General features: G+C 41.4%; 1 protein-coding gene across 1 annotated transcript in view; it reads right to left on the bottom strand.

Annotated features, from left to right (window-relative positions):
• Window positions 1-15,262, bottom strand: part of LOC126293620 (corticotropin-releasing factor-binding protein) — a 943,223-nt gene extending 927,961 nt beyond the window's left edge. The window contains exon 1 of the mRNA XM_049986901.1: window positions 15,091-15,262. The gene's annotated coding sequence lies outside the window, so the exon portion shown is untranslated. The remainder of the gene's footprint in view (window positions 1-15,090) is intronic.
• Between the last annotated feature and the right edge of the window lie 725 nt (window positions 15,263-15,987).

The following is a 15,987-nucleotide window of genomic DNA, read 5'->3' as shown; positions in this document are numbered from 1 at the left end:
TAGAAATACACAAAAGTGACACTGGAACTCCGCCATCAAACTGGTGTGTCTTTGTGGGTTTGTTAACACTAAACAAAAAGAATTCAAAGGTGAGGACACAAAGTAATAAGTGAAATAATAGGTTTAATACTGTGAAGAAGGTACACAGATACTAAGAGCAAATAAGAGAATTTAAGAGTATGCTAAAATTACTTCTATTCGGATGAAAAAGACCCTCAAGTTCAAATTCTGTGGGTATATTAAAAGGACTGAACCAAAAGATTAAGTAGACTGTTTGCGGAATTCTACGAAACTTGTATTGACTCTGAAATTGAGGTGATAAAATTGACTGTAATAGTAAAAAAATAACTAAGATAAGCAAAGGTAACCATATAAAATACAAGAAAGAAAATTTTTAAATATAATTTTCAAGACAGGAGAGTTGGTTAACCTGAAAAATCCAAGTAGATAACAGAAACTTCGCTGAGGATAAGGAAAGAGCGCGTCCTGAGAGAATGAAATAAATAGGGGGTACAGAAAAATGCCAAAATCAAATTACGAAATACCTAGTGAAGTAGGGATAATAACAGTAATCCTAATAACAATAATCACTCGAAAAAATAATACAGTGTTATTCTTTCAATGAAATAACATTGCATAGATGTCGACGTTTCGACCAAGTTTCAGTAATCGTCTTCAGGGAGCAAAACTTTATTTTGCTTTATGATACAGAGGACGATCATACCGAAAACGACTCCCGTTTCTAATGACATCGATTTCGACGTGACATTAAACCATGATTATTTCCATATGACCCTGCTATGACTTCACAGGGGGATATAGATTCCGGGAGCGGTAATCCCGTTCTTTGTTGTTCCCAACAGACAAGCTATTAAGTTTTAGCTCTTTCATCTTATTTCTTTTATTTTTAATTAACTTTGTTATCACATCTCTATGACTTTCTTCTTGCAACTGCACGTGCGACAGTGGCGCGATCATGTAATTAAATTAAGTTCGTGTGCGATGCCGTTTCCAACTGGAAAAATACATTACATAAAATTCCACGTCCTCTAGACGACAGCTGCAAATCACTCGAAACGTAGGCTCTCATTTCATTGATACAGCATCGTGTCAGCCTTGCTGTGGTTAATTTTCAGTCACGTCCTCAAATGATCTCTACTGATATTATGTAGTTCTTTGTTATAAATGTGCAGTCGTAGTAGGTACAGTAACGTCCTTCGACAATTTAATGTGGTTCGGATAAGACTCGTTTACGCGAAATCATCATCGTTTTATGACTGAATTTTCTCTTCAAGCGGGTATTAAGGGCGGTCTGTTTTAATCGTTAAAAACCATTCAAAAGCTAAGATCGCACTTTGTTCTTCTCAAGACAACCGATTGCAACAGTCTCAGCTGTCATTTTGCCTTTTTTTTTGCGAAGCATGTTCATTTTACATCTTGTGCATGACGTTCACCTTAAGATTAAAGTTTTTTACTAAAAGAACGTTTAAGACCTGAAGATGACAACTAAAACTGTTGAAACACGTTGTCTTCAATAAAAAAATATTTCGTATGATCTCAGCTTTTGAATGGTTTTTAACTGCATTTTATGACTGAGGCGTTAGAATCTAAATTTACTCCATGAAAGCGGAGGGAACAAACGAAGTGGTGTCTGTTACGTAGAACCCTTAACTGGCTCTAGGAAGCATGCCTAGAAATATGTCTTTAATTAGTAACGCCACTATCTTTCAGTTTCTTCACGTTCCATAACACGCCGTAATATAATTTCAAATGAATTATTTAAGAAATAAAAAGTCGCAGCTAGTCATTGTGAAATGTAAGAGCTATTTCATTGTATGTTCGAGAGCATTACTACATTTTCTTTTTTTATTTATTAGTCAGGAATGTATCTCGTTCTATATCTATTTCCAGACTATAAAAATGATAATTTTGACAAGTTGTGTGTAACATCGAGTGATCATGCTCTAAAGATAGTTTTCTATCTATTGACTTGACAGGAAGTTCTACGAGGTAATTGTTATACTTTAAGTCGATAAACAGGTCGAATCCATCGATCCAGACACACTGTGACTATAATGACTTCGAAACGCATAATGATTCAGGAAAGGCAGGAATACTAAACCTCTTTTTCCAAAACTGTTCGATTAAGGAAGATACGATCGTAATTCATCGTTTAAATCGTCGCATGAGCGTCAGAATGACAGATATTGGCTGGCCGCGGGACAGAAAATGAAATGAAATCGCGCCACAGTGTAAGGCCCCTGGACGTTACGATACACCTACACGATTGTACGCCAAGTATTGCGAAAGAGCCTGCCACTCTCCTATATACAGTCTGCCATACGTCTCTAGAAGTGCGAAGCGTTTCTAGTAATTGGAAAGAAAAAAAAAACACAAAAAAAACACGCCATTGCCTTTTTCAGGAAATATCGCCGAACAGAGGCACAAAACTATAGGACTGTATCTCTGACGTCCGTCTGTTGTATCATTTCGGAATATCTGTGGCGCTGGTGTATTATCACGTTTTTGGAGACAGAAAATCTCCTCTGTAGAAACCAACACGGGTTCCGAAAACAACGATAGTGTGAAACCCAGTTCGTCCACGAGCCCCAGGAAGCAGTAGGTAAAGGCGTCAAGTAGACGCCGTGTACCTCCCCTTCCAAAAGGCGCTCGATATGGTTCTGCATTATAGCCTAATGTAGAGAACACACGTCTGCCGAAAATCTGACCAGCTGTGTGATTCCAATAAAGCGTTTGTAGCAAGTAGGAAACAGCATGTCATTTTGACGGGAGAGAAATTTTCAGACGGAAAAGAAACTTAGGGCGTATCCGATGTGAGTGTTACAGGACCATTGCTGTTCACGATATACGTAAACGACCCAGTGAATAACTTAGGAAGTTCCACGCGGCTTTCCACGGATGGTGCTGTTGAGTACAAAGATGCCGAGACGCTACAAAACTCTACTCACAATCACGCTACCTGCACGGGGTTGACAGGTGACCCTTAAAATTAAAAAAAAAAAAAATGTAGTGTAGTTGGTATGGCAACGGCCTTGCCGCAGTGGATAAACCGGTTCCTGTTATATCACCGAAGTTAAGCGCTCTCGAACGTGGCTGGCACTTGGATGGGTGACCATCCGGGCCGCCATTCGATGTTACCATTTTTCGGGGTGCACTTAGCCTCGTGATGCTAACTGAGGAGCTACTCGACCGAATAGTAACAGCTCCGGTGAAACGAAACCATCATAACGAGAGCGGTGTGCTGACCCCACGCCCTTCCTATCCGCATCCTCAGCTGAGGATGACACGGCGGTCGGATGCTCTCGATGGGCCACTTGTTGCCTGAAGACGGAGTGCTAATGTATTGGGTATAAATAAACAGAAAGACGCATTATTGTATGATTACACAACCGCAGAACTGACTGGATGCAGTTACTCTTATAAAATATCGGATAAAAAAAATCTAGAAGTATGCACACAGAGCAGTTGAAGTGGTACGACAACACAAAACTAATCGCAAGTAAGGCAGATGCCAGACAGATTCCTTGCAAGAATCCTCAGCAAATTTAGTCCATCGATAAAGCAACTACCTTGCAAAACCCTCGTTCGACCAATACTTGAATACTGCTCTTCAGAATGCTCCATACCAGACAGCATTGATAGAGTAAATAGTAAGATCCAAAGGAGAGCAGCGCGTTTCGTCACAGGTTCATTCAGTAGACGCGAGAACATCAAGGAGATGCTCGGTAATTTCAGTGGCAGACGCTGAAAGAGAGGCTTTCTACATCAAGGTGTGGTCTACTGTTGAAGATCCGGGAGCGGACGTTCCTGGAAGAGTCAACCAATACTTTGCTTCCTGCTTTGTATATCTCGCGATAAGACCATGAAGATGACATTAGAGATATTGGAGACTTACCAACAACCGGTTTTCCTGCGAATGTTACGCGACCGTAACAGGAGAAATGGAAAGCGACAGCGGTGTACGAAATACCTTACACCACACATCTTAAGGCGGCTTGTGGAGCATGAATGTAGATGTAGATGTGTGGTCCTCAGATGATTATTACTTGCGTACTCTGAAGGTGGTCCTACGCAGACTAGAACCTGCTGCTGAAAAGTAAACAAACAAAAACAAAAAGCACGTGCAGCTGTTGTAACAAAAAAGAAGTTCGTAAAATAAAAAGTCGTCCAGCGCACACAAGATAGTTTAATTCACCTTTGCAATGTTGTCGATATGATGTGTAAACTATTAAACGCGTTCGTTCATTGGTAAATGTCAGAAAATACAGGCATTTACGATTAATTTTCATAAGAAAAGGGGGGAGGGAGAGGGTGAAGCTGTAATAGGGAGAGAAAGTAAATGAAAGTAGTGAAGACGAAATCTTGCAGTACCAGTTCCTACATACCATACTAGACGTTTATCAGAAGTTGAGAAGCACAATAAGTCAGTAATACGTCATTTTCCTTGCATTTTATAGAAGTCTTCCCTTCAGAAAAAGTCTGTTGCCCTTGTACCAACGTTCCACCTAAGCAACCACGTCATTCGTCTTTTTCTCAGGTATGGGAACCCCACTCTACATCTACACTATGTGATCAAAAGTATCCGGACAGTTCCAGAAACACATCTTTTTCATATTAGGTGCATTGCGCTGCCACCTACTGCCAGGTACTCCATGTCAGCGACCTCAGTAGTCATTAGACACCGTGAGAGGGCAGATCGGGGCGCTCCGCGGAACTCACGGACTTCGAACGTGGTCAAGTGATTGGGTGTCACTTGTGTCATATGTCTGTACGCGAGATTTCCACACTCCTAAACACCCTAGGTCCATTGTTTCCGATGGTATAGTGAAGTGGAAACTTGAAGGGACACGTACGGCACAAAATCGTACAGGCCAACCTCGTCTGTTGCCTTAGAGAGACCGTCCACAGCTGAAGAGGGTCCACTGCAAGTACTATGACAGTTAGGCGGGAGGCGAGAAAACTTGCATTTCATGGTCGAGCGGCTGCTCATAAGCCACACATCACGCCGGTAAATGCCAAACGACGCCTCGATTGGTGTAATGAGCTTAAACATTAGACGACTGAACAGTGGACTGCGCGTGGGGGAGTAGTTACACGACAATAACATTTCTGTAATGGACTGACCTTCCCAGAGTCCTGACGTGAAACCGATAGGACACCGTTGGGATGTTTTGGAACGCCGATTTCGTGCTAGGCCTCACCTAACGACATCGATACCTCACCTCAGTGCGGCACTCCGTGGAGAAGGGGCTGCCGTTCTCAAATAAACCTTGCAGCACCTCATCGAACGTATGCCTGCGAGATTGGAAGCTGTCTTCAAGGCTAAGGGTGGGCCAACACCATACTGAATTCCAGCATTACCGATGGAGGGTGCCACGAACTTTTAGGTCATTTTCAACTAGAATACTTTTGATCACATGGTGCATATTTACATACATACTCCACAAGCCAGCTGTAGTGAATGGCGGAGGAAACACTTACCGCTACTAATCATATCCTCTCCTGTTCCACGTGGAAATGTAGCGAGGGAAAAAACGACTGTATATAAGCGTCTCTTCAAGCCGAAACTTCTCTCATCTTTGTGATCCTTACGCTAAACCTACGTTGGCGGCAATACAATCATTCTGCAGACAGCATCATATACCGGTCCTCTAGATTTCCACAACAGCGCCTTACGAAAACAGCGTTGCCTTCCCTCCAGCAATTCACCTCCGAGTCCACGAAGAGTCTCCGTAATACTTGCATGCTGATCCAACTTGTTGTTGTTGTTGTTGTTGTTGTTGTCTTCAGTCCTGAGACTTGTTTGATGCAGCTCTCGATGCTACTCTATCCTGTGCAAGCCTCTTCATCTCCCAGTACCTTCTGCAACCTACATCCTTCTGTATCTGCTTAGTGTATTCATCTCTTGGTCTCCCTCTACGATTTTTACCCTCCACGCTGCCCTCCAATGCTGAATTTGAGATCCCTTGATGCCTAAAAACATGTCCTACTTACCGATCCCTTCTTCTATCAAGTTGTGCCACAAACTCCTCTTCTCCCCAATCCTATTCAATACCTCCTCAATAGTTACGTGATCTATCCACCTTATCTTCAGCATTCTTCTTTAGCACCACATTTCGAAAGCTTCTACTCTCTTCTTGTCCAAACTAGTTATCGTCCATGTTTCACTTCCATACATGGCTACACTCCAAACAAATACTTTCAGAAATGACTTCCTGATACATAAATCTATATTCGATGTTAACAAATTTCTCTTCTTCAGAAACGCTTTCCTTGCCATTGCCAGTCTACATTTTATATCCTCTCTACTTCGACCATCATCAGTTATTGTACTTCCTAAATAGCAAAACTCCTTTACTACTTTAAGTGTCTCATTTCCCAGTCTAATTCTCTCAGCATCACCCAATTTAATTTGACTACATTCCATTATCCTCGTTTTGCTTTTGTTGATGTTCATCTTATATCCTCCTTTCAAGACACTGTCCATTCCATTCAACCGTTCTTCCAAGTCCTCTGCCGTCTCTGACAGAATTACAATGTCATTGGCGAACCTCCAAGTTTTTACTACTTCTCCATGAATTTTAATACCTACTCCAAATTTTTCTTTTGTTTCCTTTACTGCTTGCTCAATATACAGATTGAATAACATCGGGGAGAGGCTACAACCCTGTCTCACTCCTTTCCCAACCACTGCTTCCCTTTCATGCCCCTCGACTCTTCTGACTGCCATCTGGTTTCTGTACAAATTGTAAATAGCCTTTCGCTCCCTGTATTTTACCCCTGCCACCTTTAGAATTTGAAAAAGAGTATTCCAGTCAACATTGTCAAAAGCTTTTTCTAAGTCTACAAATGCTAGAAACGTAGGTTTGCCTTTTCTTAATCTTTCTTCTAAGATAAGTCGTAAGGTCAGTATCGCCTCACGTGTTCCAACATTTCGACGGAATCCAAACTGATCTTCCCGACGTGCGCATCTACCAGTTTTTCCATTCGTCTGTAAAGAATTCGCGTTATTATTTTGCAGCCGTGATTTATTAAACTGATAGTTCGATAATTTTCACATCTGTCAACACCTGCTTTCTTTGGGATTGGAATTATTATATTCTTCTTTAAGTCTGAGGGTATTTCGCCTGTTTCATACATCTTGCTCACCAGCTGGTAGAGTTTTGTCATGAATGGCTCTCCCAAGGCCGTCAGTAGTTCTAATGGAATGTTGTCTACTCCGGGGGCCTTGTTTCGACTCAGGTCGTTCAGTGCTCTGTCAAACTCTTCACGCAGTATGTTATCTCCCATTTCGTCTTCATCTACATCCTCTTCCATTTCCATAATATTGTCCTCAAGTACATCGGCCTTGTATAAACCCTCTATATACTCCTTCCACCTTTCTGCCTTCCCTTCTTTGCTTAGAACTGGGTTGCCATCTGAGCTCTTGATATTCATACACGTGGTTCTCTTCTCTCCAAAGGTCTCTTTAATTTTCCTGTAGGCAGTATCCATCTTACCCCTACTGAGATAAGCTTCTACATTCTTACAGTTGTCCTCTAGTCATCCCTGCTTAGCCATTTTGCACTTCCTGTCGATCTCATTTTTCAGACGTTTGTATTCATTTATGCCTGCTTCATTTACTGCATTTTTTATATTTTCTCCTTTCATCAATTAAATTCAATATTTCTTCTGTTACCCAAGGATTTCTAGCAGCCCTCGTCTTTTTACATACTTTATCCTCTGCTGCCTTCACTACTTCATGCCTCAGAGCTACCCATTCTTCTTCTACTGTGTTTCTTTCCCCCATTCCTGTCAGTTGTTCCCTTATGCTCTCCTTTAAACTCTGTAAAACCTCTGGTTCTTTCAGCTTATCCAGATCTCATGTCCTTAAATTCCCATCTTTTTGTTACCAGTAACAAATCCAGCATCGCGCTTCTCAATTACTTCAGTGTCTTCCTTTCACCCGGCCTGGTGCGGATCGCAAGCCCTCCAACAGTAGTTAAGAACGCATCGCACTAGCGATCTACAGGGTGCTCCATTTATCGTGAACGGGCCAAATATCTCCCGAAATAAGCGTCAAACGAAAAAACTACAAAGAACGAAACATGTCTATCTTGAAGGGGGAAAGCAGATGGCACTATGGTTGGCCCTTTAGATGGCGCTGCCATATATCAAACGCATATCAACAGCGTTTATTTCAACAGGAACCCCCATTTTCTATTACATGTTAGTGTAGTACGTAAAGAAATATGAATGTTTTAGTTGGACCACTTTTTTCGCTTTGTGATAGATGGCGCTGTGGTAGTCGCAAACGTGGAAGTGCGTGGTATCACCTGACATTCCGCCAGTGCGGACGGTATTTGCTTCGTGACTCATTACCCGTGTTAAAATGCAATTGCGGAAAAGGTGGATATGGTGTTGATGTATGGCTATTCTGATCAAATGCCTAACGGGCGTGTGCTATGTATGCTGCTCGGTATCCTGGACGACATCATCCAAGTGTCCGGAACGTTCGCGGGATAGTTGAGTTATTTAAGGAAACAGCAAGTGTTCAGCCACATGTAAAACGTCAACCACGACCTGCAACAAATGATGCCCAAGTAGGTGTTTTAGCTGCTGTCGCGGCTAACTCGCACATCAGTAGCAGACAAATTGCGCGAGATTCGCGAATCTCAAAAACGTCGGTGTTGAGAATGCTACATCAACATAGATTGCTCCTGTACCACATTTCTATGCACCAGGAATTGCATGGCGACGACTTTGAACGCCGTGTACAGTTCTGCCACTGGGCACAAGAGAATTACGGGACGATGACAAATTTTTTGCTATTTAGCGACAAAGCTTCTTTCACCAACAGCGGTAACGTAAACCGGCATAATATGTACTATGGGGCAACGGAAAATCCACTATGGCTGCCACAAGTGGAACATCGGCGATATTGGCGGGTTAATGTATGGTGCGGCATTATGGGAATAAGGATAATTGGCCCCCATTTTATCGATGGCAATCTAAATGGTGCGATGTATGCTGATTTCCTACGTAATGTTCTACCGATATTACTACAAGATGTTTCACTGCATGAGAGAATGGATGTCCGGCACATAGCACGCGTGTGGTTGAAGCGGTATTGGATAGCATATTTCATGACAGGTGGATTGGTCGTGAAAGCACCATACCGTGGCCCGCACGTTCACCGGATCTGACGTCCCCGGATTTCTTTCTGTGTGGAAACTTTAAGGATATTTCCTATCGTGGTCCACCGACAACGCCTGACAACATGCGTCAGCGCATTGTCAAAGCATGTGCGAACATTACGGAAGGCGAACTACTCGCTGCTGAGAGGAATGTCGTTACACGTATAGCCAAATGCATTGAGGTCGACGGACATCATTTTGAGCATTTATTGCACTAATGTCGTATTTACAGGTAATCACGCTGTAACAGCATGTGTTCTCAGAAATGATAAATATCACATTGGAACAACCTAAATAAAATGTTCAAACGTACCTACGTTCTGTATTTTAATTTAAAATGCTGCCTGTACCAACTGTTCGTCTACAATTGTGAGCCATATGCTTGTGACCATTACAGCGCCATCTATCACAAGGCGAAAAAAGTGGTCGAACTAAAAACATTCATATTTCTTTACATACTACACAAATATGTAATATAAATTGGGGTTCCTATTTTAAAAAACGCAGTTAAATATCCGTTTGACCTATGGCAGCGCCATGTAGCTGGTCAACCATAGTGCCATCTGGTTTTCCTCTTCAAGCTAGCCACGCTTCGTTCTTTGTAGGTTTCTCGTTTGACGCTTGCTTCGTGAGGTATTTGGCCCGGTCACGATAAATGTACCACCTTGTTTAAGCTGTCTCGTTGACACATAGGCTACGCTTTCCTAAAAAATACTCGCCATAAAACGGAGTGGAGCATTTGTCTTCCCGAGTACCAATGTGAGGTGCAAGTTCCATTTTATATCTTTTTAAAAAGTTGCGCCTAGATATTTAATCGAAGTGTGTAGAGCAGCGCTCTACTAATGCTGTATTCGGCCGTTGCGGGACTGTGTTTCCTACACATCTGTATTTTTCTGCCTTTAGATAAAGCTACTATTCATCACACCAACTCGAAATTCTCCTCAACGTCGTCATATATCCTCTTAGTAACTGACAACACTGTGTCGTACACCACAGCATCATAAAGAAACAGCCGCAGATAGTTTCTCACCCTGTCGGCCATTCCATTTATGTATATAGAGAATAGTAGCGCTCCCATCACACTTCCCTGGGACATTCGTGACGATACCCTTGTCTCTGATGGACACTCGCCGTTAATGACAATGTAATGGGTTCTGTTACTTGAGAAGTCTTCGAACCTCTCACATACCTAAGTACTTCCTCCCTATGCTCAGACCTTCGTCAGCAGCCTGCAGTGGGTGGGGAGGATCCGTGTCGCGCTTTCCAGAAACGTGGAAATTACGCGCCTCCAGTTTTTATATCTGTAACATTTCACGAAATAAAAGGGCTGGAAATTTTCACGCGATTCATCCTGTGCCGTCTGTAACTACTTTGTTTCTGTGTATTAATACTCTTTAAGAGTTAAAAAGCAATGAAAATTACATGCCAGAAAAATTGACCGAACAACTGAAACAGTTTTAAAAGACAGACTTGCAAATAACAGACAATTTTCGCAGACTAGCGAAGCTAAATTACGTATAAAGCAATCCCCTAGAAATTATTTCTGTGTGACTTCCAGTGTTTCAGATGTGCGTGTTGTAATTACCTACAGTGATTGCGTTATATCTTATAAGAAAGTGCTAAAATAATTGTTATATAAAATGCCCTAAGAACTCATATGGATATTTACTACATTCGCCTGCAGATGTGGTGAAAAGTCTTCGAAACGCTTGAAAGAGATTATATATATGAAGTAAACAAGGATGTCTACATTCCAGTCTTGCTACTTTGGTTGATTGGAGAGAGAGGACCGAACTGCGAGGTCATCGGTCCCATGAGATTAGTGAAGGATGGGGAGGGAAGTCGACTGTGCCCTTTCAAAGGGACCATCCCGGTATTTGCCTGAAGCGACTTAGGAAAATCACGAAAACCTTAAATCAGGATGGCCGGACGCCGGTTTGAACCGTCGCCCTCCCGAATGCGAGTCCAACGTGCTAACCACTGCGCTTCCTAGCTCGGTCATGCTACTTTCAAAAACAATTTATAGCAGGAAAAAAATATAGAGGTTTAATATGTTGCAGATTTTAACAAACAAAAATTGCTTCATCTTATTCGTATGCAGTAACGAGAGTTCAGATTATTTCTGAATCGATTTTGTTTTCCTTGGGCATAGTCCACAGCCATGTAATTTTTCTCTAGGGGCTAGCTTTTTCTCAAATAATCGATAATCCAGGATGGAATGTAACAATATTATGAGATGGAAAGTTGTTACCATATAGCGGAGATGTTGAGTCCCAGATAATCACAACAAACACATTTCCACACTTAAAGCTTTCGGCCAGTGGCCTTTCAATACACACAGACACACAGACACACACACACACACACACACACACACACACACACACACACACACACACACACACACTTATTACTCAGGAGCTTTAGGCCAGTGGCCTTTCAATACACACACACACACACACACACACACACACACACACACACACACACACACACACACACTTATTACTCAGGTTTATTTCTAATCACGAGGATTCCAGTGTCAACCGTGGGCTCACACTCATAGGCAGAAGAAATGGCATGAAATGCATATACATACTTGAAAATGGTTGCTCTAAAGTTTATGACGTACAATTAAACACAACAAATTTTGTTTGAAATTGGCCCTGTGGCCAAAATTACAATCTTGGTGACTGGATACGAAAGTGACACTCAAAAGGCCAAAAAGGAATTTAAAAAAAAATTGCAGATGCTATTTTGGTGACAAATTATTAACAATGTCAGTGTCTGTCTGTGATACTGAATATAAATTTGTATATTAGAATAAGGTATATCGACATGAGAAATGCTTGAGTTTTAACAGAGTAGTCATCTGAGTTTGTTGCGTTTAATCTATAAACTCATAAATTGACTTTCTGATATACATATTATTCAAACTTTGGACTATCTTGCTGTATTGAAATATTAAGGTACACGAATGATATTGTCAAATTAATAGATGGCTCTGAGCGCTATGGGACTCAGCTTCTAAGGTCATTAGTCCCCTAGAACTTAGAACTAGTTAAACCTAACTAACTTAAGGACATCACACACATCCATGCCCGAGGCAGGATTCGAACCTGCGACCGTAGCGGTCGCGCGGTTCCAGACTGAAGCGCCTAGAACCGCTCGGCCACTTCGGCCGGCAACTGTTTTGTAATGTGGTCACTAGTTCGCCATGACACCATAAAGTGACTGAGTATGTCATACGGTACTCTATTTCATTCTGCAGTGTGTTTTACATACAAGTGCAGCACATGGCAGCAGGAACTTAATATCAGTCAGCAAAAAGCGGTTAGGCGCACTTCTCGCAAGTTACCGGCAAAATCTGCTTTGAACTTTTCCGGTCCTCCTTAATATACTAAAGCAAGGTCGGTTTTTCTCGACACGCGTGGCTGTGTGGTACAATGCCGGACCATCAGGCACGCGGCGCGTGTTCGATTCTCAGTTGTGGCAAAATTATAAACAAATTTGCGTGTTCCAAGATTTACCTACAGTGTAGAATAAGTAAGTATGAAAAAGAATTTAACTTATTATTTCTTTAATTTAAATCATCTTTGATAAGAAATTAGTAAATAAGAATTTATATTTGCAATGAAAACTCTATTTTTGTGTGTGATATGTAATTAGAACTAATAAGGCGCCCATTTTTCATAATAATATCAATTTTTTATCTGTTAATTAGCATTTATTTGATAAATTTTATATTTAATTGATTAACTGCCACAACTAAATGGAAAAAAATAATCGAAACAAGAATCGAACCATCGATTGGTAGTCTCGAGCACTACTGATTTTTCCCATCTTTGTATATCTTAAAAGTCACGGAGTTACTAATAGAACAGGCAACTCGTTTAAAAATTTGCGCCAGCTGGAAATCGAACCTAAAACCTCCGCAGGGCAGAAAAGCTCTCCACCACACAGCCAGAACGCCGATCGGGAGAAGCCGAACCTCCTTTAGCGTAAGGTGGTCGTTTCTAGAGAATATTTAAGAAGTGCTTCAAACTGTTTTGGAGGATAAATATTTCTGTCCTGAACTTCACGCATCATAAATACAAAAAAAAATTACTAAAATTAAATTTCAATGTCGTCCCCTGGTTAGAATGGCACACAAAGTTATCAGTGAATACATACGTTTTATGGCAGATGGAGGAGTGATTCGATTTCAATATGGTTTGCTAAAGAACTGAACACAGCAATCGACAAAAAATTGTATTATCGCTCTGATGGTGAATTCATTTTGTGTTGAAATAAGATGAAGTGATGGGTTTCCTCTCTCATGAAAGTTATGTATGAATGAAGCTTTGTAGCTGTACAGTTTTGACGTGTATGATGATCAACGTAAGAGATTATAATAAGGATCTACGTACGTGGTGTATTACCTGTTGACAATACATATCACAGCCGCAGAGAATGAGCAATAAAATCCAAAATTAATGTGGTAAAAAGTTTGAATAAATAACAGAGTACTAATATCAGCATCGGTTATCGGCATTTGTATGTCAATAATTACCACCACGTTAAATTCTACCCACTATCATAGCAGAGAGAGCACTCATTGAATATGTCAGAAGACAGACTATTTCAAACTATATTACTTAGTTGCATCAAACCAGTCTCAGGACTGAGGACCACAACAACAAGAACATTACTTAGTATAACCTACAATATTTTCAACTAGCAGACTTACTATTGTCATAGCAGACGAAATTATTCGACCTGAAGATGGTTTGCTAAAAACTAACAAAACTGATACTTACTAAAATTTTGTCTGATCGTCTTGACAGGGAATTAATACTGTTAGAATCAGGAGTGATTAACGGTTCTGTTTTTGCGTTAAAAGTTAATCAAGCTATTAATAAAGATAGCCTAAATTTCATCATTAGAGCTTGGGTACTGTGAAACTTTGGTGCGTATCATTAAAGTCTTATTACTAAGAGGTTACAATAATAGGTTACGTAGATGACGCATTTATATAACCTTTGACAATAAATGATCTGGAGGCAGATGCTTATCGCCAATGACCGAACTGCCCTGGCAAGCAAGTTTGAATATTAATAACAATAGTAGTAATAATAATAATAATAATAATAATAATAATAATAATAATAAAATATGGTGTTTCAGTCTTCGATCACTAGTCTTTTTTTTCAATTACCGGTTTCGGGCTAGCTGCCCATCTTCAGATCATATGTTGTAGTTACAGAGTAACGGACAAGTTACTACTGTAACTACAACATATGATCTGAAGATGGGCAACTAGCCCGAAACCGGTAATTGAAAATAAAGAATAGCGATCGAAGACTGAAACGCCATATTTTATTTAATGAACGATCGTGGAACTCCCATTCAGACAATCATGTCTAGTTTTGATAAATAATAATAATAATAATAATAATAATAATAATAATAATAAAAGCAACTTTTAGCCGATCTTTCATGTAAAAGGTGACCATCAGATAATAATTTCGTCACTGAAAATGTCTTAGCAAATGAAACTGTTACAAATTTCATGAATAAAAAGAGATTTCGAATTTTTCTGTTTTCTAATTCCGATTAATATTTCAGACCGAAAGTTTCATCGCGAGGGTCTGTAACATTCCGTCAAGGTTTCTGATCATGACCTGGCGAAGTAGATGCACCTGAGGGAGATTATGTTGAGCATCTGCAAGGCCACATCAGAATGAAAAAACCTCGAGTGAATGGATGAAACACTGATGATAGGGCATATTGAAAAATGTGCCATTAACTACCTCTGTGTACCACATGAAACTATTACGGATTCGATAAAAAAAATTTAAAAATATTAATTTTTTTCCCCAGTTTATTAGTGGTGAGGGATATTGCGGCTTACCTGCGGAGACTGGCACGCGGGAACCTCGCTGACGCGTGGAGAATGCGTCGACCGTCGACGTGTGGCCGCGATCGCTGCGCAGAGAGGGGTGCCGAGTGACAGGTGGTTGGTTTGCTGTGTTTATCTGTGCGGGTCTGCTGTTGCTGGCACAGCGGCGCGCGACGAAGTAGCGCAGCGCCTGGGCCCGCGCCGGCTTTTATAGGCGAATTTGGCGCATGCGCACGGGCGCGCCGCCCCCCGCCAGCGCCCGCGACACCCCGCCTCGCCCCTGCCGCAGCCCACCTGTCGCGGGGGGGTGGATCGGCCGGTGTGGGTGGAAGGCGTTTCGCGAGCGTAGGCGCTACGCGGGTGCCGGCAGGCGGAAAGCTAAAAGCTGGCGCCCCTCCGTGGCTGCCGCACGTCGACTAGCAGTGGGGAAGGCAGGAGGCGGGGAACCGAACCACTGCGAGTACAGTGTCGCGGGTTGCATGCCTTACAAATTAAGGCGCTCCTCTGACGTTGTGCTTGCTTTGTTCGCGCTGCAGTTCGTCGAGTATGACGAGTCCGGCAAGGGGAGCGTCTGAAATGTTGGTCATATATATATATATATATATATATATTTATATTAAGCTAAATCAAAAGAACAACACAGACAAAATTCTAAAAATAGAAAGAAGAATAATAATAAGGACATGCATCAATAAAAAGTACCAAAAAGCAGGAGAATGGCGTATTGTCCCAAATGCAGTAGCATATCAGGAGATAGTACCAGTAACGGATACCATGAGAAAGAAGAGAGTATCATTTTTTGGCCATCTATTGAGAACACCTGAAGAGAGATCAATACGCAAAAGTTTGGAGGAACTCTGGAAACAAGAACTAGTCATAACGCTGGAGGACTTGAAAACCGAATCAAAA

This window comes from Schistocerca gregaria, chromosome 10 (assembly GCF_023897955.1).
Source record: "Schistocerca gregaria isolate iqSchGreg1 chromosome 10, iqSchGreg1.2, whole genome shotgun sequence".
Lineage (NCBI taxonomy): Eukaryota > Metazoa > Arthropoda > Insecta > Orthoptera > Acrididae > Schistocerca > Schistocerca gregaria.
Note: the sequence above shows the minus strand (reverse complement) of the source record. Positions and strands in the feature narration are given on the sequence as shown.